The sequence below is a fragment of the Pelodiscus sinensis genome, chromosome 6 (assembly GCF_049634645.1).
Source record: "Pelodiscus sinensis isolate JC-2024 chromosome 6, ASM4963464v1, whole genome shotgun sequence".
Lineage (NCBI taxonomy): Eukaryota > Metazoa > Chordata > Testudines > Trionychidae > Pelodiscus > Pelodiscus sinensis.
This window is the reverse complement of record NC_134716.1, coordinates 75,738,494-75,764,779: the sequence shown is the minus strand read 5'-3', so window position 1 is coordinate 75,764,779 and position 26,286 is coordinate 75,738,494. Positions and strand designations below refer to the sequence as shown.

General features: G+C 37.1%; 2 long non-coding RNA genes across 3 annotated transcripts in view; one reads left to right on the top strand and one right to left on the bottom strand.

Moving 5' to 3' along the window:
* LOC102461971 (uncharacterized) overlaps positions 1 to 26,286 on the bottom strand; it is a 42,795-nt gene that overhangs the window by 5,462 nt on the left and 11,047 nt on the right. The window contains exons 3-4 of the long non-coding RNA XR_012904820.1: positions 10,803 to 10,844; positions 1,942 to 2,089 (exon numbers count right to left, since the gene is read on the bottom strand). This is a non-coding gene — a long non-coding RNA (uncharacterized LOC102461971). The remainder of the gene's footprint in view (positions 1 to 1,941; positions 2,090 to 10,802; positions 10,845 to 26,286) is intronic.
* The window catches only part of LOC112547357 (uncharacterized), a 79,005-nt gene that overhangs the window by 48,620 nt on the left and 4,099 nt on the right, over positions 1 to 26,286 (top strand). For both annotated transcript variants that reach the window (XR_012904818.1, XR_012904819.1), the window contains exon 3: positions 6,567 to 6,687. This is a non-coding gene — a long non-coding RNA (uncharacterized LOC112547357). The remainder of the gene's footprint in view (positions 1 to 6,566; positions 6,688 to 26,286) is intronic.

Below are 26,286 nucleotides of genomic sequence, written 5' to 3'. Positions count from 1 at the left end.
CCGGCAGTTATTTCAACATTATGTCGAAATACTGTCAAGCTGGAGGACTTCTTACTCCAACTTCTGTAACCCTAGTTGTATGAGGAGTAAGGGAAGTCGGAGGAAGAGTACTCTATTTTGAAATAGGTGCTGTGTAGACAGCACCAAAACTTGAAATAAACTATTTCAAAATAAGCTATGCAATTGACGTAGCTCAATTTGCATAGCTTATTTGAAGCTAAGCCTTGCCGTGTAGACGCACCCTTAGACTTAGGCACCTAAGCCAAGTCAGTCCTTTCCCATTTAAAAAAAAAAAAAGATGATGAAGATGAAGCAGAGCTTCTCCTTCTACCAAAGTGGTTAGAACACTGACCCAGGTTGTTCATGACTCTGCCTGACATGGACTGGAACAGGTGTGCTTGCACATAGCAGGGGATTTCTCTAACCAAAGGCTATAGTCAGCCTCTCTCTCTCTTTGACCAAATGAATGCTTATTCAGTTATACCAAATGGAACAGTTTCATCAGAAAGTAGTGACCACTGCTGTAATGGTACATCTCTACCTACTTTTTGGACAGTGTCTGATTCAGTAGACATATTCTAAGGTTCTCTCCTAGTGCTCCTATTTGGTGAGGACCCACAGGTGAGACATGTGGGGGTATGGCTAGCCAGAGGCTAGGCATAAACTAGGCACTGTGCACCATGACTTAGCCTGAGCATGTGCAAAGTCACCTATGTCTACACTACAAATTTTTTTGGGAAAAACAGCAGTTTTTCCACACTGCAATCGCGTTCTTTTGAAATTAAAAAAAAAAAAAAAAAAAAAAAAACCAGAGGTTTTTTTCCGACATTGGTAAACCTCTTTCTATGAGGAAGAAGCCTTTTTTCTGAAAGAGCTCTTTCACAAAAAGGTGTGTATGGACGGGGAAGAGGGAGTTATTTCGAAAGAAGAGGAAAGAGGAAAAAGCACAGGTGCCCTGGTGGCCACTCCATTCATAGTAATCACAGCTTAAATGCGAAAAAGTAGATTGCTTTTTTGATGTGCTTTGGCAGTGTGGACGCTCTCTTTTAGGAAGAAGTTTTTTCCAAAGATGTCTTCTGGAAAAGCTTCTTCCAAAAGAAGCCTGCAATCTAGACATAGCCTCATTGACAGACTTCTAGGTTCCTAGGGAACTTCACCTATGGAAACAGGTACCTAGGATAGGTAGACGCTCCATTGTTAGGAAGCAGCTGCATGAAGGTTTATAGAATATAAATTTTGGATTTAGATGCCTCAAGTGCCCAACAGGATATCTAATTCCCTGATAATTAATTCACTCTTTGTGTACCACTAGCAAGTGCTTCACAGAGCACGAGCATTCCACAAGCTGTAGATTGAGATCCACTGTGTTAAGATGATCAGTCAATTAAATCCAAGATACAGAACTTTGTGGAGTAGATAGTTCTTATGAAACTGAAGGAACCAGCTGAAGGGTAGGGGAGAGGATTTTTTAAATATCTTGAAGTGAAGGTAAGATGTATGAAAGATTCTAGCTTAACCAAGAAGTATAATACAAGCAGCCACAGAACAGGATTCCACAGTAAGATGCAGGTAAGGTCTGGTGCGTTCCCAGACTCACCCTAAGCAGGTCTAGGTTTCATGTGCTTGGTGAGTGAAGTCATCCTCATGAATGCAAAGACAGTTCCTGAGGTAGAATGAGCCCTGTTTAGGAAGTATTAAAAAATAAAAACAAACCCAAGGCCAGAACCTTGAATCTGGTGTTAACAGAGGCTGTATGGCATCAGTTCAACATCTGTTCTTTGCCTAGTCTTGCCCAAGAGCTTGACAGCTATGATTTGGACAAGGTAGAGCTTATAATTTGTCATAACAGATAGACTTAGAGCATGCTACACTAGCCATAATATGTTATAAAATCTTTTTCAATCAATGGGAAAAAGAAAAGCAAAGATTGTTTCCACTAACCTTAACCACGTTATTGGCATTAAATCATAGTAAGTTACTGTTATTTTCCTGTATTTGGCATTTTCTTCTGGTTGTTTATTCTGATTTGCCTTGGCCTCCTGCCAAATGTGCATCACGTGTCAAGAGTCAGTTCTAAACTTCATTTTTCCTATAACAATGAAGAGATATAATTATATTTAAGAGAAGTGTATAAAATACCCATAATTTACCTCCTTTTGGATAAGTATAGAGGAAAACAATAGCTTTAAATAGACATGCCATGTGAGCTGCCAGAATGGGCAATATATACACAGCACTATACTGATGTACAATACATGGAATCAGCCCCTGAATATGAACGTTATTGGAGTAAGTAGCTTCCTACAATGAAGCATTTAGAGCCTGATACTGAAAAGTACAGAGTACCACATATGCGGTGATGGGTTCCTTCTGCTCCCATTGAAGTCAATTACATGCTATCCAGCACCTCCATGGCTGGAATCTGAGGGTGTGTCTACACAGCAGGGCTTAACTTGAAATAAGCTATGCAAATTGAACTATGTCAATTGCATTTTATTTCAAAATAGGGAGCATCTACATAGTACTTATTTCGAAATAGAGCACCATTCCTCTGACTTCCCTTACTCCTCATACAATGAGGCTTATAGGAGTTGGAGTAAGAAGTCCTCTAGCTTGACAGTATTTCAACAGTTTTTGAAATAACTGCCTGCTGTGTAAACATGGACTAAGTTATTTCGAAATAATGTTGCTGTGTAGATGTACCCTGAGAGAACTAAATTTTTACAGACTAAGTTTAATATTTTGCATGTTCCTCATACTAGTACTAGTATCAGAGGGGTAGCCATCTTAGTCTGGATCTGCTACGCAGATTTAAAGGTAGCCATCGTGCAGTAAAAAAAATTTCAAGACTAGACTTCAAAGAGAAACTGATGAGCTTCAGTTCATCTGCAAATTTGACACCATCAAAACAAAGACTGTGAATGGCTAGCCAACTACAAAAGCAGTTTCTCCTCTCTTGGGGCTCGTCTACACTGGCCCCTTTTCCGGAAGGGGCATGTAAATTTCATGAGTCGTCGTAGGGAAATCCGCGGGGGATTTAAATATCCCCCGCGGCATTTAAATAAAAATGTCCGCCGCTTTTTTCTGGCTTTTAAAAAAGCCGGAAAAGAGCGTCTACACTGGCCCCGATCCTCCGCCTTTTTCCGGAGGCTCTTATTCAAAGTAGGAATAAATAATTAGGCAGTTAAGCACAAGGTACTTAAGAGATATATGCATTTAAAGTATCCAATATGAGTTTGGGAAATTCACTAACTTTAAAATCAGGCCAGTTATAAATTGTCTGCTATAGATTTGTTGCTGTTTTAGGAACCTAAGTTAAAATATTTTGGCTTTTTAAGAAATATGACTAATGTACACATATTAATTGAAGTAAGCTGTATTCTTATTGGCTGAATCTCTCCTTCACTCTTGCAATGAACTCTCCGATAATAATGTGAAACATAACTGCAAGTATAAAAACCATTTTAGAAATGGTTCCCAGTAAGAATAAATCTCTATTCGTATAACTTTGAAATAGTAAATTAACAAGTGGAAAAAGGAACAATTTGTCTATGAATTTCAGTTAAAATTCTTACTGTAATCCTATTATATAATCACATATATAACATTACCAGAATGGTCATTTTGGAAAGAAGAATGTGTGTAAATGAAAAAGGTTGCTATTGTGAAAGTATAACTACACAGGAGAGGACAGGACTATCATCCACTCAAAAATAGAACAGCAAGCATTTTATTAACAGCAATAGAGAAATTCAGTATGGTTATATATAGATTCCTTGCTGAATATCTTGGTAGACTGAAAACAATTGCCCTTGGCTTCAAATGTCATGTTACTTGCATGGTTATCCTGTGTTACCGACCATTTGTAGGGTGCTATTTACTTTATGTAATAAAGCTGTAAATTTGATTACATACATTTTGAGATTTTCATGACAACATGAGGTATTTGAGATTTGCATCTGTGGTTACTCTTTTGTTTACAGGAACAATAAAACATTTTATCTGATGAAATGAGGTCTTACCCACAAAAACTCATGATACTATATATATATATTTTAGTTAGTCTCTAAGGTGTCTTAGGACCACTTGTTTTTAAGTTACAGACTAATACAGCTACCCCTCTGAGACATTGAAACACAAGAAATTCTTTAGCAAAATACCTTAACTCACATCTAAATATGAAAGGGATATAGCAAAGTGTATAAGCACTGCTCTTGTGAGGTCTTGATCACATCTGCTGACTACATGTAAGTTCAGGGTACAGAAAACCTCATAAGACTGGAACTTAAGAAACTAAAACAGCAGTCTTATTCTCATACAGAAGAAACTACACTTCTCAACCTGTTCTTTTGCCCTGTGCTATCTCCATTACTTACACTAGGGGCTGGCTGGAACACTGCCTACAACAATCACCTTTCACTTGTTCAAGGTATGTCTAGTCAACGGGGACACCATAGCTCATTGCATTCCCTCTTAACTCGTGTGAACTCTGTAACAATTAACCCTTTAGTTACTAGATTAACACTGTGCAAATCACATCTAACATACCATTGTATCAACACCTGAGTATTGCATAGCAATTGATATATCAGAACCTATCTTGGCAGAGTGAGTAAGAGTCAGCATTACTTCAAATGGCCACTTGAATCAACCATATACATTTTTAAGACTCTGGGATCCTGTCAGGTCCTATAAGGACCTACACTTGTAGCATCTGGGTATTAATTAAAGTGCATTGGCTTTTACCCACAAGTTCATTTCAACATCTATTTTAAATGTTTTTGGATGCTTATCTGCACTAACTAGATTCTACACTTCTTTTACAATTTATTATTGCTATCCATCTAGTTTGCTGCCCAGAGCTGATAATGACAACTCAATTTATGGTATCACCTTGTGACTTATGGTTTTAGTCAATGATGTTAGCACAAGTAGCCAATTTCAGCAAATCCTCATCAGTTTGCCTGCTGTATGAGATTATTCACTCTGTCTAGAAGATTCAGCTACCTCATCCCACAGCCAAAACATTAGTTGAAAATCATGGTTTCTCCTGTGTGTTTGTAAAATTAGTTGTTTAATTAATTCAGACCTACACTATAATTGCAACTAATATACTAAGTTTTACAATTCTTTTGGCACCACATACAAGTACAACTCCTGGACAAACAGTCATTTAATTAACATTTGGATTCTCTGACAGCCTTAGGAGGTTCACTTTCCTTTAATCAAATAAAAACCTTAGCTGATTTTTTTAAAACAAAGTATCTAATGGGATGTAATCAAAAGTAGAATAATATCTGCATTTAACAGTAGTTAACAGTTTATTAAATATAGTTTAACCCAGCAAAGGGAGAATTACTTTCCAAACTTTGAACCATTGTCAGGAAGATAGTTTTGTTTAAGAAGTGTCTAATTTGCTCTAATTTAATTAACGTGACAGTGGGAAATCCCACTGTCTGGAAAACACCATTGTTTGAACACACCCATGAGTGATGTGCAAAGGTGACATACAGTATAAAAGCTACTGTGATCATGGGAAAAAATAAGGAGGAAATTAAAATTCCATGTATCTCCATCACTTCTATGCTCCATCCACATCACTTGCTCAGTTAAATTGTCAAATACCATGTTCTGGAACAACAAATGTTGAGTCCACTCTAAGTCCGTCAACTGAAGCCATGTTTTCGCTTCCCAGAAGATCAATGCTGTGGCGGTCAATCTTCCAGAGTTTGATTTAGTAGGTCTAGTAAAAACCCGCTAAATTGAACGCCGAGGTCACCTCCATTGATGCCAGAACTTCTACTTCTTGCAAGGAGTAAGGGAGTCGACGGGAGTGTTTCTCCCATGGGCCTCCTGTTGTGAGGATGGTGCCGAAGCTCGGCTTAAGGTACGTCGACTCCAGCTATGTTTTTTACGTAGCTGGTATTGCATACTTTAAGCTGGCCTTTGGCTGTAGTGTGGACCTGGCCTTCTTCATTTCAACCAAGCTGTCTTTCTCTCCTTTCTTTCAGACAATACAAACATAAATGACAAACATCTTACTTATAAAACCCTTTGCTTACATCTGGATTTTAATCCCTAGAATTTCTTTCATTTCTTTATTTGCAATTATGTGACAAATAGATGACCTCAAATTATTTATCTTTTAATCACTATTTAATTGATATCTAACGTAAACTCATTTATTTCAACAAAGATTTTTTCTTTTGTTGTTTTATTGAAATTAAAGTGAATTGAATGACTGTAGAATAGGTGTTTGATCCTTAGTGTAAATTGATGTAGCTCCATTGAAAATAATGGATCAGTGCTGCTGTACACCAGACAAGGATCTAGTTTAAAATCTATTTTGATCAATACAGATGAGCCAGAAAGAACAGTATAACCAAAGATGAGTAGGAGACTGGTAGGAATTCTGAAGAGGTGGCTACCAAGTTTTGGTGTATACTGGCTTAGCAGAAAAAAAAAATCTTTCAAGTGAACCCCAGTGTTTTTAAAGAGGTGGATTTGTATGAATAAGCAACCTCTTCCTCCTATATCCCTCTAACAGGGTTTCTTTTCTTCTGCAGCTTCCCACCAGGCTTTCATAACCTTCGAACACTCTTCCTCAAAACTACTGTGTCACTGTCTTTGGAACTCCTTAAGCTGATGAGGCAACAACAAGGCTCAACAGATCTCTTTCACTGCCGGGTATGGAGTCGATTATCTATTTTAGAATCTCACATATTCCAGGGCTTTCTCTCTGTCTTTAAATTTACTATTTGATTTTATTATTATTTAATAGAGGGAGAGGCAATAATTTTTCTCTATCTATTGCCTGCTCTCTATTTTCAGTGGACTGCCTGCATTTCATTGTAGTACCGCATTGTGTTGGAGTTATGACAAATAGTGTATAAATATATCCTTTTCCCCTCCACTCACCAGCAAGGCCATAACATTATTGTCTGTGTTGGAAAGAAAAAATTATTGACATAAGCAGTAGGAAGTCATAGGTCATATTGCACAGTGAAAGGCTTCTGAAGAAATAGAGAGAACATCCCTAAAGCTACTTATTAAGAGTCAGCATAGCTAAATTTTCAAGCAGTATTTGTTAATCTTTTTGATACCGAGAACCAGCTTGCTACCTTCTTAAACTGTGTCAGTGGAATCTCAGGGACAGGAACAGTTCATGGACCAGCTATGGAGAAACACTATTTTGAAGCACTCAAGAACTTGCTTACAGAGGCATTTTCCTTAAAATTTTCTACCATTCCTCTACCAGCAGTGCAACTCCATTGATAGTAGCAACTGTTATTGGGCTAATGTGAATATGGACATAGATCATATGATACTAAAAATACCTGACCCAGCTCAGAGCAAATCTAGATGACATGACTGGTCAGTAGAAAAAGTGCTAAAAACTGATAGCAATAACTGCTAGCTATAATGAAATGCAGACAGTCCACTGAAAATAGAGAGCAAGCAGTAGATAGAGGAAAATCATTGCCTCTCCCTCTATTAAATAATAATAAAATCAAATAACTGCTAGCTAATAAATCTCCAAAGCTACGTCTACACTGCAGGCTTTTTGTGCAAGAACAATTGTTCTTGCGCATCTACACTGCACGCGTGTTCTTGCATAAGTAAATTTACAGTAAAGCTTCGGAACAGAGGGCTTCTTGCGCAAGAATTATTCCTCTCCCCACGACGAATAACCCCTCATGCGCAAGAGCTCTTGCGCAAGAAGGCAGTGTGGACAGGCAACAGGGGTTTCTTGCACAAGAAACCCCTATGGCTAAAATGGCCTTCAGAGCTTTCTTGCACAAGACAGCATCCATACCACCATGGATGCTCTTGCACAAAAGCACATGGCAGTGTGGATGCACTTTTGCCCAAGTACTTTGCTACAAGAACTCTTGCGCAAAACAGTTCTTGCACAAGAAGCCTGCTGCATAGACATAGCCCAATAGTACTTCTATGATGCTTTCTCCAGTGGAGTTGCTCTAACAAGGGTATAGAAGAGGCAACTGTAAGAAAATATTCAGTGTCCACATTAATAAGCTGTTGGTAGTACATACTGGCTGCGTCTAGACTGGCAAGTTTTTCCGCAAAACAACCGCTTTTTCACAAAAACTTGCCAGCTGTCTACACTGGCCGCTTGATTTTGCGCAAAAGCACTGACGTTCTACTGTCCGAAATCAGTGCTTCTTGCGCAAATGCTTTGACGTTCCTGTTCAGGCAAAAGCCCTTTTCCGGAAATGTTCTTGCACAAGAGGGCCAGTGTAGACAGCTAAAAACCGTTTGCACAAAAAAGCCCCGATGGCAAAAAATGGTGATCGGGACTTTCTTGTGCAAAATCGCGTCTAGATTGGCAAGGAAGCTTTTCCGCAAAAAGTGCTTTTGCGGAAAAGCGTCCGTGTCAATCTAGATGCTCTTTTCCGCAAATGCTTTTAATGGAAATCTTTTCCATTAAAAGCATTTGCGGAAAATCATGCCAGTCTAGACGTAGCCACTGAGTAAAACATACAAGTGCAAAGTCATTGTGGAACATGAGCAGACAAAAAGCTCTGTCAGTTGCTTCCTTTGCATTCCCAAAGAGACTATGTGCACAAGCCCACATCCTATCACAACTTGAACATTGAGGGGAAAGAATAAAAATCCCTGTTAAGGAGAAATAGTTATCCCTAAGCTGCTTGAACTCTGAGAAGCATAAGGAAGGGGTCCCCTGGACCTTAAAGAACATACACACCTTGTATATGGCAGCTTTTGGATCTTAAGAGTGTATCTGTTTTGAGGGCACAAGTTTACCATCTTTAAGTGTAAATATCCCTCTTCTTTCCTTTTCCTACTTTATACATCTTTACTTAGAATTGGCCAAAAGCATTGTTTTTGATTTGATATCTGAGGTGTAACTGACCTGGGGTAAGTGACTTGTCCTTTGGGACTGGGAGTAACCTGAATATCACTGTGATTTGTAATGTAATGTAGTGCCTAGCAGGACTAAGGCTGATATAGAGCTTTACGTGTTCACACTGGACACATTTTTAGTGAAATCTAGCTACAGAACTCACAACTGATTTGGGGTTTGTGCCCTGATTTGTGTCAATCTGCCATGAGATTGGCACCTGTGTTCATGAGTGACTGCCGACAGTTTGACAATGCAATCCAAATGAATTTTGTCCAATATGCACTTATAATTTGTACTATGTATGCACTTATAACCTCTTTTACGCCATAGCTAATCTTTTCCCAAATTTTGTTGATCCCCTTTCTTATAAAAGAAATTAATATGCTTCTCTACCATGTGCATTTTAATGAATATTCAAAGTTTAGAGCTTTTAAAAGTGAAATGCTGCATATCCAGAATGGAAAGATAACATTTTGGGGATTTTTGCAAGGGTTATTTAGTTTTGTAAGTAGAAGTCAGTCTTTCTGTTTGCACCCAGGCCTCTAAATGTCACAGGCACAACACACCAGGATATGATTTTATTTAATGTTTCTTAATTGGCAAAAATGATAAACATCTTAAAATATGTTTTAAAGTTCTACACATTTCACTTTTCTCTCTCCAACTCCAGTCTGGTGTCTGTTTTTGCTAGTTACATTTAATTTCAATACCACACAGTGGTGAACTTCTGATGGACATACAGGGCCTGAGCTCAGTTGTTCTGAAGGTGTCATGAATACCTCACCAGCACACAAACATATGTTGGAAGCGATACACTAGATTCCCATATATTATACTGTATAGCACTCATATATCTGATAGGAAGCTGCCTATCCCCCATATATGCCTTCATACCATGTTGAAGCACCTTGGGTAAACAGAGTCAGTTAGATACAGCACTGTATTCAAATATAACTGGTTTCATTCCTGTTTGGAGACAGGACCTAGCAGACACTTGGTCAACTCCTACTGGAATGAGCTTGCTCAGAGCAAGAGGGTCAGTGCTTCATAGGAACCAAAAATAAGGAGGTCCTAAAACAATTGGTAGTGTCTAAATGTGAGATGAAAGTCTGTTACAGTTAGCTCTAAGGGTGTGTCTAGACTACATGCCTCCTTTGACGGAGGCATGTAGATTAGCCAGATCGGAAGAGGGAAATGAAGCCGCGATTAAAATAATCGCGGGTTCATTTAAATTTAAATGGCTGCCCCGATCTGCCGATCAGCTGTTTGTCGGCAGATCGGGGGAGTCTGGACGCGATGCCCCGACAAAGAAGCCTTTCTTCATCGACACAGGTAAGCCTGGTTTCACGAGGCTTACCTGTGTCGATGAAGAAAGGCTTCTTTGTCGGGGCATCGCGTCCAGACTCCCCCGATCTGCCGACAAACAGCTGATCGGCAGATCGGGGCAGCCATTTAAATTTAAATGAAGCCGCGATTATTTTAATCGCGGCTTCATTTCCCTCTTCCGATCTGGCTAATCTACATGCCTCCGTCGAAGGAGGCATGTAGTCTAGACACACCCTAAGAAAACAATATGGGTATCTTTGCAGCCTTCTAACTTGCTAATGATGACTCCAGACAGCTCAACTAAAGTCACTGCCTCAGATGGCTCCAGTGTCCTACTACTGTTGATAGAGATCCCAAGCCTTTCAGCCTCTCATCCTGGAGATTGTTACAACAGCCTAGGACAAAATGGGAGTATTTGGGATACTGCATGTTTTCCTCTTCCTCGCCACTTTTCCTCTACCCTCCATGATGGACTCCAGACAACTGGAACATGTAGCGAACTTTGTTTTCTATCCTTTAAAGAAATCCTTAAAATTCCCTTTCTATTTAGTAGGAAAAATACATATAGCATGATAATTAAGATTATATTTACCTCACAGCTGGCTTGTTTAAAGTAGAATATAGCTGTTGTGATCTGCAAAGAAAGAATTTGCTTTACAATATAGCACAGTTCACCAGTCTGGATATTCAAGAAGCCCAGTAACATTGTGCCTGTCTGGGCCGGTAGAAAATGTGTGCGCTCTGATGACTGAAGTCATTCACATGTATAAATCCTTGCAAGATTGAGCCCTATCAGTACTGACAGTTCAGGTATAAGGCACAGAACATCACAAACGGTACAGACAGCGAATAGTCACAGAACCACAACAAACTATATATATTTCTTCCTTCTTGCTTTTAGGTATTTGAATGCTCAGGTTAGGCACATCAAGGACAGATTTAATTGCTATCAGTAACAATGTAAACAGACAGCAAAGACATGACACATCTTTGAAAGAGTTTAAAAATAAATATGTTTTCCTTTTTGTACATCTCTGTCCAGGTAGGAGTTACAGATTCATTACAGTACAAAGTCATACTAACTCCTTAGTACTTCAGTAACACTAGCTCTTTAGCTAGTATAGCCACATCTTTTTAACACTTTTAAACAGTATGGGTCACATTCTGTACTAGCATAGCAAATTCAGCCCCATCAGTAGCAATGTTGTGCATAAGGTCCTTTGGCTAGATCACTGAAAAACAATAAATTGCCATAAAGTTAAGCTGGTAGTGAAAGTAAAGAGTCTATTACTTGCCACATCTCCTTTTACAAGTTAATTTAGGTATTTCAACAATACTCGGTGCAATCCCTGTCCTATGGGCTTTTTAAGTGTTTTTGCATTTCTTAGCATAATATCAGATACTCTGTACAGATCTATCTATATCACTTAAAATATTGCCTCCTCTACCAGAGAGAACAAAACATCAAGAGCAATAACATGTTTAATCATACTCAGTTTTCTATGACTACAGCTGAGAGTCTTAATCTAGGGTGATACCACATTCAGTCCTTATTTGGAATTCTTATTGACTTTAAACTCCTTGAAGGAGGAAACAACATGGACCCTAGAAATACTCATCTTGATCATCAGTGCAATGATGTAGCCACCTCCCAAACACCCTCCTCAGGGCTGGAGATGGTTCTGTGGCACCTTGAAACAGTTTTCCTCTTCAGAGCTCCCCAGGTTAGTGCTGAACTAAGCTTTTCAGTCAAGTCACAAAGTTAACTCCTTCCAGGAGTAACAAAGAGCCCAAATAAAAAGCTTCTTCAATCCTGCATAGGCTTCTTTTCAAGCCATTCTCTGGGCCCTGTTGTCAGCCTCTTTGTGAGCTATATTTATGTCTTTCTCCTGATCTGGCCTAGATCACTCAGCCCCTAGACTGGCTCTCCTGGACTATCATTCTCCTGCAGCTCCTAGCCAGGCCCTTCATTGCCTACCTCCCCCTTTACTCCCAGAGTGACCACTTTCAGCCCTTTTATAAGACTCAGTTATCCATACAGGTATGAGACAATCCTCTTCCTCCCAGGTGCTGAAGCAGCTAATTAATTATGGCACAGTGGGGATGGTCCCACCTCCCTTTAAAGGCCAATCATACAAATCTGAGCAAGCATCATCAGTCCTTCTGCAACTGCTGTTACACGCAGCATCACTGAGTTATAATTAGAAGTACACATCAGCTGCTGATAGTTATATTCTTAGTTACATGTAAAGCTTGCTCTCCTTTTCTTCTTTTAAAGTCAGTCAGAAGTGAAACTTGGAAAGAACTTTGGTCAGCTTAAGTAGCAGTAAAGAACTTGTAGGCATGGCACAAAGTCATAATGAAGAGTTAAAGAGCCTGAGGACATCTAATTTCAGTACATAGAATAGTATCATAGAATACTAGAACTGGCAGGGACCTCAAGAGGTCATCGAGTCCACTCCTCTGTCCTCATGGCAGGACCCAGTACCATCTAGACCATCCCTGATAAATGTCTATCTAACCTGCTCTTAAATGTCTCCAGAGATGGAGATTCTACAATCTCCCTAGGCAACTTATTAAAGTGTTGGGAAGTTTTTCCTAATGTCCAACCTAATGACAGTTACAAAGTTTTTCTGATATAGATATCATTGCTAAAAGTGTACGTCTGTATTGTTGTGGAGAAAAGTGAGAAGTGTAAAAAGAGCTCAGTCCATCAGATTTGGAAAATGAAAATAAAGCCATTGAAGGCTAATGAAAAGACAAATAAAAATGTATTGTATCTTATAGATGGTGTCAGCAATTGATGCAGTGAATGATAGCAAATGTAATATTATGTGTCCCCACTATATAGATTTGTAAAATAATATTGTTGTTATCACACTGCCCAAGAGCCCCAGTCATGGCCCAGCCCCCCACTGTGCTAGTTGCTGCACAGAGACAGAACAAAAACACAATCCTTGTTCCCCACAAAAGCTCATAATCCAAGTAGAATTTAAGAGACAACAAGGAAACAACATGATAATATTGTTCACATTGAGAAGATGGACTTTGGGTTGGGGAAAGGGGTGGAACACACAACAGAGCAATGTGATAGCAGCAAATAGTGTATCAGTTTCTCTGTTGGGGGTGGAGGGGAATGGTTTTCTTAGGAGGGGATCAACTATCATCTTCAACGATAGACTCTAGAATACTGGTGCCTATTTCAACTGTCCTCTCAAGAAGTTGATAGGGTGCATCTAGACTGACAAGATTTTGCACTTAAGTGTCCGCTTTTGCGCAAAATCTTGCCAGCTGTCTACACTGGCCGCTTGAATTTGCGCAAGAGCACTGAGTTTGTAATGTACAAAATCAGTGCTTCTTGCGCAAATACTTTCCCGCTCCCGCTCGGGAAAAAGCCCTCTTGCGCAAGAATACTTGCGCAAGAGAGCCAGTGTAGACAGGGAAGAATTGTTTTGCGCAAAAAAGCCCTGATGGCTAAAATGGCGATCGGGGCTTTCTTACGCAAAATCGCATCTAGACTGGCCACGGATGCTTTTGTGCAAAAGCACTTTTTGCGCAAAAGCATCCTTGCCAATCTAGACGCTCTTTTGCGGAAATACTTTTAACAGAAAAACCTTTCCGTTAAAAGTATTTCCGCAAAATCATGCCAGTCTAGACGTAGCTCTAGTGTTTAATATGAGTGTTGTGCTCTTATTTAATCACCGTAATCCTGAAATGAATCTGATCCTAGATATACATTTTCGCAGGAGAGGAAAAAAGAAATTATTGTATTATACTGACACTATGAATAACATGGTCAATCCACCTTTGACCATTTCTGTATGTTTTCATGATCACAACATTCATATCCAGGACATATTGAGTTTTCCAGATCAGGTTTTGTGGTCAGAAGAAAAATCTACTCTTTACAAGGACCGAGCAAATTCTAATTGGGGATCTTACTGCCATGGCAGTTAAGATAAATTATTATTGGCTCTACTTTGCACACCCACAAGCTGCAATATTCCTTATCTGTCTTTGACTGGCAACAAGTATAACATTCTCCCCTGGAGCTCAAAAAGGTAAAACATTCTTTCCTATGTGAAAAATCAAAGGAATCATTTCCAATTTGTTTCTCCCAACTGAATGCCAATCAATCAGTGGAAATGAGGCAATATAACAAACGCATCATAACATACATCTTTTGCAAAGTAAGATCTAAATCATAGAGATGAATGATCACTACAGGTAGAGATCAGTGAAACTTAATTTCACAGTATTAAAGTTATTACTTCCTTATATATATCAGTGGGACTTGGATGAACAACAGCATCTAAACCCAGTAAAGCCCATTCCAACATCTTTCTGTTTTGCAGCAGATTGATAAATTGGGTTTGCTTCTCTTGACATTTCTACAGAACAGGCAGAACAACACAGGCAAACTATTGTAAATCTGGGAAATATTTCTAAGAAAAAAAAGGTGAAAACTTTTAATGGAATGGGAATTTGTTATTTAATAAAATCAGAAAATTTTTCAAATTATAAATTCACTTCTCTAAATTATGCCACTGAACATACATGCAGCTAACCAGGTAATCAACAAGAACAATTACATTATTTCATTATACATCAACATCAGTCTGTCTGCATGAACATGCACAAAACACCTGTAAGGTAGCCACCCTACACCAAAAGTATATTAACAAAACTAACTCCTCTCTCCCCCCAAGACAAAACCACGCAAATTTCTCATTGCTGGCTATAGAGCAAATGCTTGTGAAAACATTGGTTTATCAAATATTTGTGGCTGTATGTATACCATTGCTCAACCAGAACATATTATAAGTAAGTTGACTTACTTAAAATATATTGGATGGAGGATAAAGTAGTGAGAGAATAAATCCACAGAAAGTATTTATTTCTTCTCAATAGCTCCCTTTTGTGTCTTTTCTTATTCTCCATTTTAAATCCTAATGAGAAAACAATCCCGAATAGTCATTTTCAGATATTTTTCACTATATGCCCAAACCTTTTTTTTTTTTATTAAGTGTACAAAGCAGGTTGGGTATCAACAAAGGTTTTTTTGGGTGTTTTAGGTACCTGTCCATATGCTAGATTCAGGATCCTGAGTTAATGGTAAGAATAGTAAGAAACAGTTTTTTATTACCAGGATCAGGAAATGGATAAAATAACAATAATAATGGATAAAAAAAAATTCAGATATATGTTTAAATACTGACATTTCTAGGTAATGTAGTATATTTCAAATATTTCCAAAGACAAAATACAACATATTAAGACAAACTAATGAAACATCAGTAATTTAGGAATACACACCTTCACACAATAGGGTCCTGATCCTAGGACTCATTGGTGCTATGCTAATAAAAATAATAGGTAAAAATTTGGCCAGCAGAATATTTTATTACAATATTAGCACGGATTATAAGCATCCTGCAGCTACACAAGTGTCAGTTATTTTTTAATTCATTTGAATTTATGACAGGTGGAGGAAATATTTCAGTTTTTAAAGAATTTTTAAGGATTTGCACACATTTTGTCAAGAAAACAGTAAGATAATCAAGAAGGACAGTAGACAAAATAATGGATAACAGAAAATTAAATTTCCTTGTTATGTGTTAATTTTTCCCCTCCACTTTTTGCATCTAATCTCAGGCTTGATAGCATTGACATAGAAAACACAAATGCACATAGAGAATGCATGAATTTATAAATATAACTAGACAATTGCATCATTAATCCACTGGCATGAGAATGAAAAAAAATATTAGGTATGAGAATGAAAAAAATAAGGAATCTGAAACATCCTAGGTTAACAAAAGGTAAAGTATAATCCAATTTACCACTCTATAAAACTGAAATTGTTAATGAGTCATTCCTGACACTGTTCAATCACTTTTCTATATTGTGGTAAACTCCAGCAGGAAATGCAAAGTTTTATCTTTCCTAGTACTGTATGTTCTCCATTCAGTACTATTTGCAATCAATGGATGGACCTAACTGAAGAATTGAAATAGCACAAATATATTACCATGAACAACTATCATATGCTGCCATAAACTTTATGTTTCATTTTTTGAAAAGCTTCTGCTATTTAATAAGATTTAGCCTCTTACTTTTAATCTCATATTGCAATTGCAAGAAAAGACCTAGTACTGCTCTGACATGTTACAGTGTTGTCATGGATACACAAGTATGGTGTATTACTTCCACCAGTAAATAAACAAGATTCTCAAAGAGTGTTTGGTAGGATTTACTAGCCCTGTAGTATTGTTAGCTGCACAGAGCTTTAAATAAGCAAATGGTTTGTCGTTTTTGAATAATATTCAGTGTTGAGGGGAAGCACACATGTGCCATATATATTTCTTTAAAAATCATAAGACACATGCTACATTGTGTAACTTTGCTGTCCCCACTTTTTAATTAATTTTAATTTGCCTTTATCTCATATTTTTCATAAAGTATTTGCACATATATGGGACCATTTTCTAATATTCTGTACAATTTGTGGCAGTCATCTAATAACTGCTTAAATAGACGCACAACATGTTTGCACATGCAACTTCTAAAGGACATATTGATAATTCTTATAGCAGATAATGATATTTATAATTTAAAAACACTATTGGATGATATTAAAATTGTGTCTGTTCTAAAACAAAGTCATCTTTCCATTCACAGACTACAAAGATAAATTCAATCAGGCTTTCTAGCATATATGTCAACAGCTACAACAGACTTGAGTTGCTTCTAACAAATCAGTATCTTATGTTGATGAAGATTAGATGCCTTAAGCTTATGTTTCAAGAAAGAAAAACACAGATTGTTGAGAATGCTATATTTAGTTCTGTGTATTAAACTTAGCAATAGCAAAGGTTTGACTTGTATCTAGAGACTTCAAGTTCTCACAGAAATGAACACAGAAATATCTAATTAAATCAGGTAAAAATCTCAGGTTTTACAGCTTTAGAAATATAAAACCTCAATATGTTAAATAAAATTCACTGAAGAAAATAACATAATTGTGTTTTATGTAAAATTCATGGAACTATGTACATCTTTCCTTTGCTATCCAGAAAGCCTGCAATGTATAATGATGCATTCAGGTGCATACTGTGCGTATATGGCCAGAATGTTCTGTTGGGTTTAATTGTTGGCATAACTTTGCTGATTGGACTGAGAAAACCTAATTTAAGACTAGACAGAGCGAATAATTCACAATGAATAATTGATTTTTTAAATTTAGCATTTTTTCAATTCTTGTCATGTCTGCAAGTAGATTGCAAGCTAGGCTTTGTAGGTGTATGTATAGAAATGATCTATGAAATGATTAGAAATATTAGATCTATGAAATGATTAGAAATATTCAAAATCTGAGCTGTGTTGTTTAGTTTTGATTGGCCAGATAAGCCATATAGTATCTTTTTATGTTCCCTTATTGGGGGTTCAATCCTGTAAAGTGCTGTGCTCTCTTCCCACAGTCCAGGTAAGCACAAAGGGTACATTTTTAAAGCATTTAGGTGCCTAACTTCTATTGATCTCAGTGGACAGTAGATACTTTTGAAATTCCCACTTGAGGCCTAAATATCATTAAAATATGGCATAAAGTACTTAATTTTAAGCACATGAGCATTCTCATTGAACCCAGAATGTCCAGCACACTGCAGGATTGAGCCTTGGGTGAGCACACACTGAAAATTCTTCTGCATGGAATATAAAAATTGCTTTCCTCAAATATTTTGCCAGTAAAATTCAGTTGTGAAAATGTTTATCAAAAGTGAACACAAAAGGGTCATGAATACAACCAAAGTGGATTTATGAAATAATAGGAATGAATATTTGTGATTTGTTTGCACACTGGGGACATTGCTGACAATTAATAAATAATGATAATAATTAAAATCTACAATGTTTATTCATGTGAATAATTCTTACACATACAGGTAGTTGCACTGTAGTCAAAGGATCTATTCACATGTGCAAGAATTATATGTCAATAAAGGTTAGGAGATCAGATCCAATAGACCTAAGGCCTGAGTAGCTGAAACGTATCTATGCTTCTGTATCACTAATTTCTGTATATAAGCATTGTTGCTTTGTAGAAAAGAGACTTTTAATATTAGCTGCCTTAGTACCTACAGATTATAAAAGGAAAAAATCTTAAATACAGATTTTCCACCCAACTTAAAGCTACAGTGGGGATTTTGTTTAAAAGAATACGTTTGTGCTTCCTAACAGACAATAAGGCATCAAAATAGCTCATTTAGAAATTAATCTGTTTAGACTATAGCATGGCAGGCCTAAATGTGGGTAATAGTTCTGTTCTTTGTGGGAATGATGTTATTGTCATTTAGTGGCCACAATTTCTCTTTTCTGTCGATACTTTGAGTACTGTTTGAAAAGCTGTGCTTTAAACGAGGAGTTCAGTGCTGAGGGAGTTAATTTAAATTTGATAACAAATGGCTCTGCTTTTGAAATGAATGTAGCCTGGCAACTTCAACTGAGAACCCTTCATAGGGCCTCAATTATGTATGCAGCTTCTTTGAGAAATAGTTTCACACATCTGACCCAAGGCCCACTATGTTGTTGCCATGAAATAAAACTGTATGTAGGCAATGTTTCATTTCTGTACACTCTTCACATAGGCAGGCATATCCCCTCCCCCGTATCTTGTGCGAATGCGCACACACACTCACACACACACACACACACACACCCTTTTTTTCCTATGGCTCATATCTGAATAAAAATATAAAAGAAATAATCGGTGGTCCAGTACTTAATGTGTGTGCTTATATTTTAGGTATTTCAACTCATGCTTCCAAGCTGCACTAATCAAAGCAGTAGTGTGAAACCAGACAGACAGACAAACGGTTAAACATCCACACCATTTCATTTTTTTTCAAAATGGCTGCTTTGTCTGTGTGCATACACCAATAGCAAATGTCCTTCTGTTATTGTACAGCCAATTTGATGTGTCAAGTATTCATATGCTAATAATGGTACAGTTTCTCACTTTTTCACAGATAAATTGTAAAGATTGTTACAGACAGTGAAACACAAGAATAAACAGCCTTTATTTCAGAAGTGACAAATTACTTTCCATTCAAATAACATGCAACACATGCTGCTGACCATTATTGTTTCCTTTCATTGCTAGTTTGCCTTCTGTTTTTTCCCCCCTTAGAGTAGTTAGAAAATATTTAGCAGATATAGCTCGAGTTGATACAAATGACACGATTTCATTAATTTGCTTTGTGGTTTCATGACATGAACTTCATTTTTTACTCAGTTTTTATAGGCGATGAAAGTTTGTGATTAGAATGGACATTGTTCTCCCACATAGAACATTCACATTAAAAAAAAACGGTAACATGCAGGTTTTTAAGAGTAGACTCTCACCTGTCATTTTTACAAAAATGCCATAGCATATTCCACATCAAATTGTTTAAAAAATGCCATTAGTAAAGAGTTTCCTAAATGTAATTTAAGGAAGAAGCCAGAACAAAATCTAAAAGCTTCTGTTTTGCTGGAATGTAGACGTTTAGTCAACAACTAAAAGGTATGTAAAAAAGAAAGTTTAATTTTTTTCTAAATTAAAATACAAACATTTTAACAAAATATAGTTTTTAGATGCAAAAGTAAAAGAGAAAGTCATAATGCTGAACTAAATAATATGAACAGTTATATGGCACTGACAAAATAAACCTGCTTTATATCAAGAGGAACTTGTTTTTATTAACAAATATGAGCATGCATTGCTATTGATTAAAAAAAGGTGGAGTGAAACATCACAGTCATGGATCATATTTGGGCCCTCAGTTCAGACATAAAAATGTATTTACATAAACATATGTTTGTTTATTCAATCTATAAATGCTAGGAAATTCAGAGTAAAGACTAGGAGTACAGATTGTCAGACACTGTTAATTAAATTAGCCACGGGTATGTGTAGCCACTATACTCAAATCCTGTGTTCTTATTCTTTAAATCCTTGCATTGTGCCTAGGTATAGTGAGGGAGCTGAGGTTGGTTATGTACTATACCATATCTAGGGGAATTCTTTTAGGAGAACATTTGTTTGCCTTTGCAGGTTTTAAACTTGAATGCCAACTAAACTGAATGCAAAAAGCTGTGTTAATCAATGTTAAATTTGCACTGTTTCAATCACTTAAAGTTAGGTAATACAAAGTATAATGTTCCTACAGCAAAATTAAGTTCAGCCATAAGACATTGTCCTAAGTGTTTATAGTATATTTTTAGCTACATAAACAGTATTACAACTACATATTAAATTAGAAAAAAGGAACAGAAAATACTATGTATATTAAGTCAATTTTCTGAGTGTTGGAGGTTATGTTGTTTAAGTTTAGAAATTCCTGATCTTTCTTATTTTAAGTGTGTATTTTTTAAGATGCATTGAATATTTAAGGCATGAGAAATGTTTTTAAAGAAATGAAAACCACCACAGCAAAAGGAAGGAGAAGAAGGCAAAAATATTCACTGACCAGTTGGCTGGTCAACTTGTACCTGCTCAGTTCCTTAGAAAAGTGAACATTGGCTTGGTTAACAGTCAGCAGCTATTCTGTATCATTGAAAAAAAGTTTACATTCTCCAAAAGATGCATTTGCATAGTGTAGCAATCCAAAAGAGAGAACTCTCAGATTCAGTGACATTTTTTAACTGTACTGGGCTAGCACTGCACAATATGGAAAAGTTCGTAACTTTGTTAATTGCTTGCCAATGTTTCCTAAAAGTTGAGCCATCTTTTTTATGTGTGTCCTCCCACGTTAATATGGTGCTAAATCAGGATCTCAAGATGGAATTAGAATTAACTATATTTAGCATTCAGTCCTGCTCAGGTAAATATTGAGCACTCAGAGCTGCTTCTCAATTTCTTTTGCTTGGGAAGCACCATCACTCAGCAGAATTGCTATGATTCCATGGTGAGAGGGTTGGGATGAGAAACTCACATTTTATCTGGGTGTAGTTATGGTTTGCAGCCCCTTCACCTGCTCATGTCTCAGCATTACAGCAATGGAGAAGTTCTACCTGAGTTTCTGAAGACTACTGATTCACTGTTAATCCTATGCACTTGCAGATGAGCAGATGGCCTGTTTACACAAGCTCTGACCCTTCAAACATTTCCACATATCCTTAACTTTAACCATGACAGTGGTGTCTTGCCAATATGTCAAGCCTAACATTAAGAACTAGTATCAAGGTTCTAGTATGATGAAGATGCACTTGGAAAAACTAATACCAATCATGTTATTTTTTGTAGTTGGTCATGGAAGTTTTATTGAATAAGGACTATTTACATGCCACATTTCAAGTTTCAAAGTGTAGTGCTCCTGAGTTAACTACGGGGGGAGACAACACAAATGTAGAGGAAAAAAGTAAGCAACTTTCAGCATGAATGTGGTATTTTTTCAGGCACTCAGAACTGAAAAACAGCTTGAAGTGATTTTTTCTCAAACATGTTAAAAATAAAAATAAATCTTTGCACAGAGACGAAGCACAAAAAATGCATCTCAAAAGGAGAATTCTTCTGTAAATTATGAGGAAGTGAAAACATGAGGCTATTATTGAAACCATTTTGCAACCTTAAATATAGTGTCCACAGAAGCAAACACTATCATTTAGTTTTTTGATAGTTAATTTCTTTTAGAGTCTGATCTAAATTACACTGACTTCAGTGGGAGTTTGATCAGACCCTTAGGCAGTATATTAAAGAAAAGTATCAACAGCATGCATTTGAAAACTACATAATTTACAGCATGACATTGTGGATTATTGGGTAACTATGTTACTGCTTTTAGAAATACCACAGGCTATCAAGGAAACACATAGCTAAAAAGCATGTGAAATATGTACTATTAACTGGATCCAGTAAATAAATAGGGTATGATAGTACACCCTAAATCTGAGCATGGAGGGATGTTGTGTGTGTGTGTGTGTGCGTGTGTGTGTGTGTGTGGTCCTCCCGCTCCTCATTATAAAAGGTAGCCTACATCACAAAATCACTCCTTTCTCCCAGGCCACATGGCACACACTCCATTGGGTTTAGGGCCAGACTATGGCCCATTCCACTGTGACCTCTGACAGAACAGTTGGTGTGACATTTCTGCAAAGAGAACCTTGTGGTTCATGATTTCATCTCCTTTAGTCCCTTCCCTTGGGTTTACTTGAATCAGGGGCAATCGGGTCCATAATTATGGCATTTTAAAAATGAGTTTCTTTGGAGGTTTTTTTTTTTAAGATCTGCCACACCAAGACTTTTTAAAGTGACAGACAGTAGATGTTACTGACTCAAAAGGAGATGTGGTGGGTCAGTGAGGACATAATGTGTCTATGGTTAAATCAACAAATGCTAAATTGTTGTGCAATTTTCATTTGAAAGACTTATTGTAGATGTTCAGTGACCACCTGTTTTTAAGATGAAATGTCATAGTCAATTATATTTTATACAAATTACAGAAAATGATTAATTCACACTGCTGGCTAAGTTACCTGTTGCCTGCACACCCTTGCAAGTATGCAAGGTTCCATTTGCAACAGACTTATGTGGTAACACTACCCAAGACTGGCAATATATGGGGAGCCCACACAGGTGCAGATGTCCCTGTGAAGCCCTTTTACAGAGGAGAGACTAGGAGTGACCAGCTCAAAGGAAGTGCAGAACCCTGACTACAAGCGATGAATCCAGTTAAACATCTCCCCAGTCCATCTGAAGAGGACTGCCCTGAGGCTGAAGTAAGGACCATTAAAGGATTTAGCTGAGCATTATGGCAGGAGAGGATTCCATTGGCCTCTAAATTCTATTTACTTGAAAACATAGTCCATTTACTTTGGCAATGCCCAATGATCAGAATCTGGTCCTTTACATTTTAGTTAAAAACCAAAAATCAAGTTTGCACATAATTTTCCTCAGATTTGTGGAATTAGTCCTTTTGAAGCACCAAATGTAGAGATCTATTACTGTTTGGGATTGCTCACTGTGTGTCTATATTTATCGAAATCAAGTTTAATAATTGGTCCGTAAGCAACTACCAACTGCCAGTCCAATGACTAGTTAATCTTTTATCCATAATAATGATGTACCCAAAACAGTTTACCTTGTGTTAGGTTCAAAGCCTTTTGTGTTAGAAAATTATCATCTATAAGCTATAGAATTTGTTTTACTACTGGCTGTGGGAGTTGGATCAGTGTTCACATCACATTCCCTATCAGTACTCAGCTCAAGTCTGGGAAGCTAATGATCCACCAGTGTACCAAATTTGGTAATGAATCCTGGTCATGTGGCACCTGAGGCACAATGCGCATATTCTAAGAAGAGGAGCACTAGCTGTATGAGCCTCCTAATAGGTCTTCCAAAAACCACATCATCAAATATATACAATTTTCTTATTCTCTGGTGTTTTTTTGGTTTTACATATCTATAAACGGCTAAGTTACAAATAGACATCTAAAATGTTGGTCTTAGTTTATCATGACTTGAACATTAGAGTAAAAGAATTAGTTTATGGTGGATGGAAAGGGAAAGAGCGTACTCTTTTGTTTTCTGGGACACACATCAGAAGTGAACTTAAATTAATTGTAAAATGAAACGAAGTAGAACATAAGGAAATTACAAGCATGTTACATTTTTAATTCAAAATATAGCATCTGTTACAGCTATCACCTTTCTCAGATGAATTCTATTAATTTATATCTTTTTCAGATAATTATGTAAGATGAAATGAATAAGTTTTTGTATCTATTGTTCCCTTTTCATTTAATGTCTCATTATCTATGTAAATATAATTACACCTCATTCAGGATTCTGCATTACAATATTCTGGGTTTTCAAATTCCTAGTCTTTAGTGCAATTAGTACCTTAATAAAAAATAGATGAGTCAACCACGAGTTTATCTCTATCACCTACCTTATAGCTCATCTATCACTTTATTCTCAAGCACCATTTTAGTTTGCTTTTGGGACTGCCTTTTAAATGTGGTGGTTTAACATACTACTGTGAACTTGAAACGGTTAATACAAGGTTACTTCAGGATTAATTTAGTATGTCAGCTTCCTCAGATATTTGATCTTTCATAATTTGCTAATGTACATAAAAACCAGGCAAACTCATGTGTGGTAATGTAGCAATATTCTACATTTAGCAAAATGGCTACATTATAAGTAAGGTCTCAATTAAAAACAAATAGGAGGGAGAGCATAATAAACTGAGAGACTGTTAACGGACTGCAGAAAGCAAGACTTTTGTCTCCTTGCCTCAAAAAGTGCAGGTTCTAGGTGTTAATTACAAAACAGCAGAAACTTATAGTGAGTGACTTGGAGGTAAGATTTCCAATTTACTGAAAACTACAAAAAGAAAAAAAAAAAAGAAAAGAATGAAGGATATAGGTGTTTATGACCCTAGAGATTCATGAAGCTGAATACAGGTTTTATAACTCCTAGACACTTTGTGAAAAAACAAAGTTTTCAGCCTACTTATTGTGAATTCTCCATGTGAGGGTGAAACGAAAGAAACAACTCTAAAGTGACAAATAAGAAGTATTGAACCTCTCAGTTTTCCTATGAGACGTCCTCCTTTTGAAACTTGACCACTGTGCCCAGTGGTGGTAAGGGTGCTGATACATTCCCTGGCTTAAATAACAAACAAAAATACACGGTTTCCATCATCAGCATGCCATTATAAAAATTGTTCCAGCACCTCTGATTGTGTCATCTATTCTACTGCCCCATATGGAGGCTACCCGAATATAATGTCTAAACCTACATAGAATACTCATATTTGCCTTTAATTTTATACACTGGGAAGTTCATAAATCTCTCAAAGGTAGATATGAACTCTTTGTGAGACCTTTGAATGAAAAAAAATTATATGGGATTGTCTGAGGAAGGTCAAAGTCATGAAACCCAATCCTCAACCCAAACCTCTGCTTCTAGATTCTTACATTTCTCAATACTATTCTCTTCATTTTGCTATATGCCTCTCTAAAGATATCACTAGCAGAATATGAAATAATTTGTGTAAAGTTTAGATACTACTGAAATTAGGATGTCAGTGACCAGTGTTGCTACCCCTGGTGATTTTTTCAAAAGTCTTGCAATATTTGGGGGTTCTCTCAAAACTACAGTTCTTGGAGAAAAGTGTTCAGGGAGAGTCTCAGCTTACATTTTAAAGAAAAAGTTTCTAGTCCTCAGTGTTGACAAAAATCCTGAAACTATGAAAATATGCACAACATGCCTGATGTACTGAGTTAACCCTAAGGCTCAGAAACCAGAAAGCAAATAAAATTATTTACTATACTTTAAAAAAAATCTAACTTTTTACAATTCCATCGATTCATAGGCTTGAAGACTTTTATTCCTCCCTTGCCTCCCCTGCCCCCTGCATTTCTGCTTCCAGTCACAATTTCATCTGTTAAGAGGAATTCACATGCAAGTCTCCTCTTCAGGAGGGGTTAGGGAGGAGGCAGTGAGCAATCAACAAAGTCTTGTCCTGTGATGTTCCACAATTTTTCATCTGGGTTAATGGGCCTTCTTTGTTGGACAGGAGATAACACCTCCTATTGGAAACTAGTATTTCAGGCTTATTAATGCTTTTTTTTCTGTCCGGTGATTATTTCAAATTTACTGAATTTGACTTCTGGGTACCCTATTTTATAAATTCGAAGTTCTGTGTCCTCACTACGGGTAGGAATCAAATGAAGTCTGAGGTAGGATATCCACATTAATGGAGCCTGACTAGTACTCAGAGCCCTCAGAAGCACTCTGGGGAGCTGTGGGAGACCTCCTGGAGGCAAATTAGTTTGAATTAGTGACACTGGAGCATCTACACTAACATTATGTTGGACTTAGAAGTTCGGGAATGCATTACTCCTTGTGAAAAGCAGGATTACAGAGTTCAAATTCCATAGCCTCTTATTCTGGAATAACGGGCTTGGTAGTGTGGACACATCACTTAGAAAATCGACATTAGGGGGCTAGTGTAGACCAGGCCTCATTGAGCAAACACTTCAATAATACCTTATAATATAGAACATCGATATTATAAGTGAGATTAAGG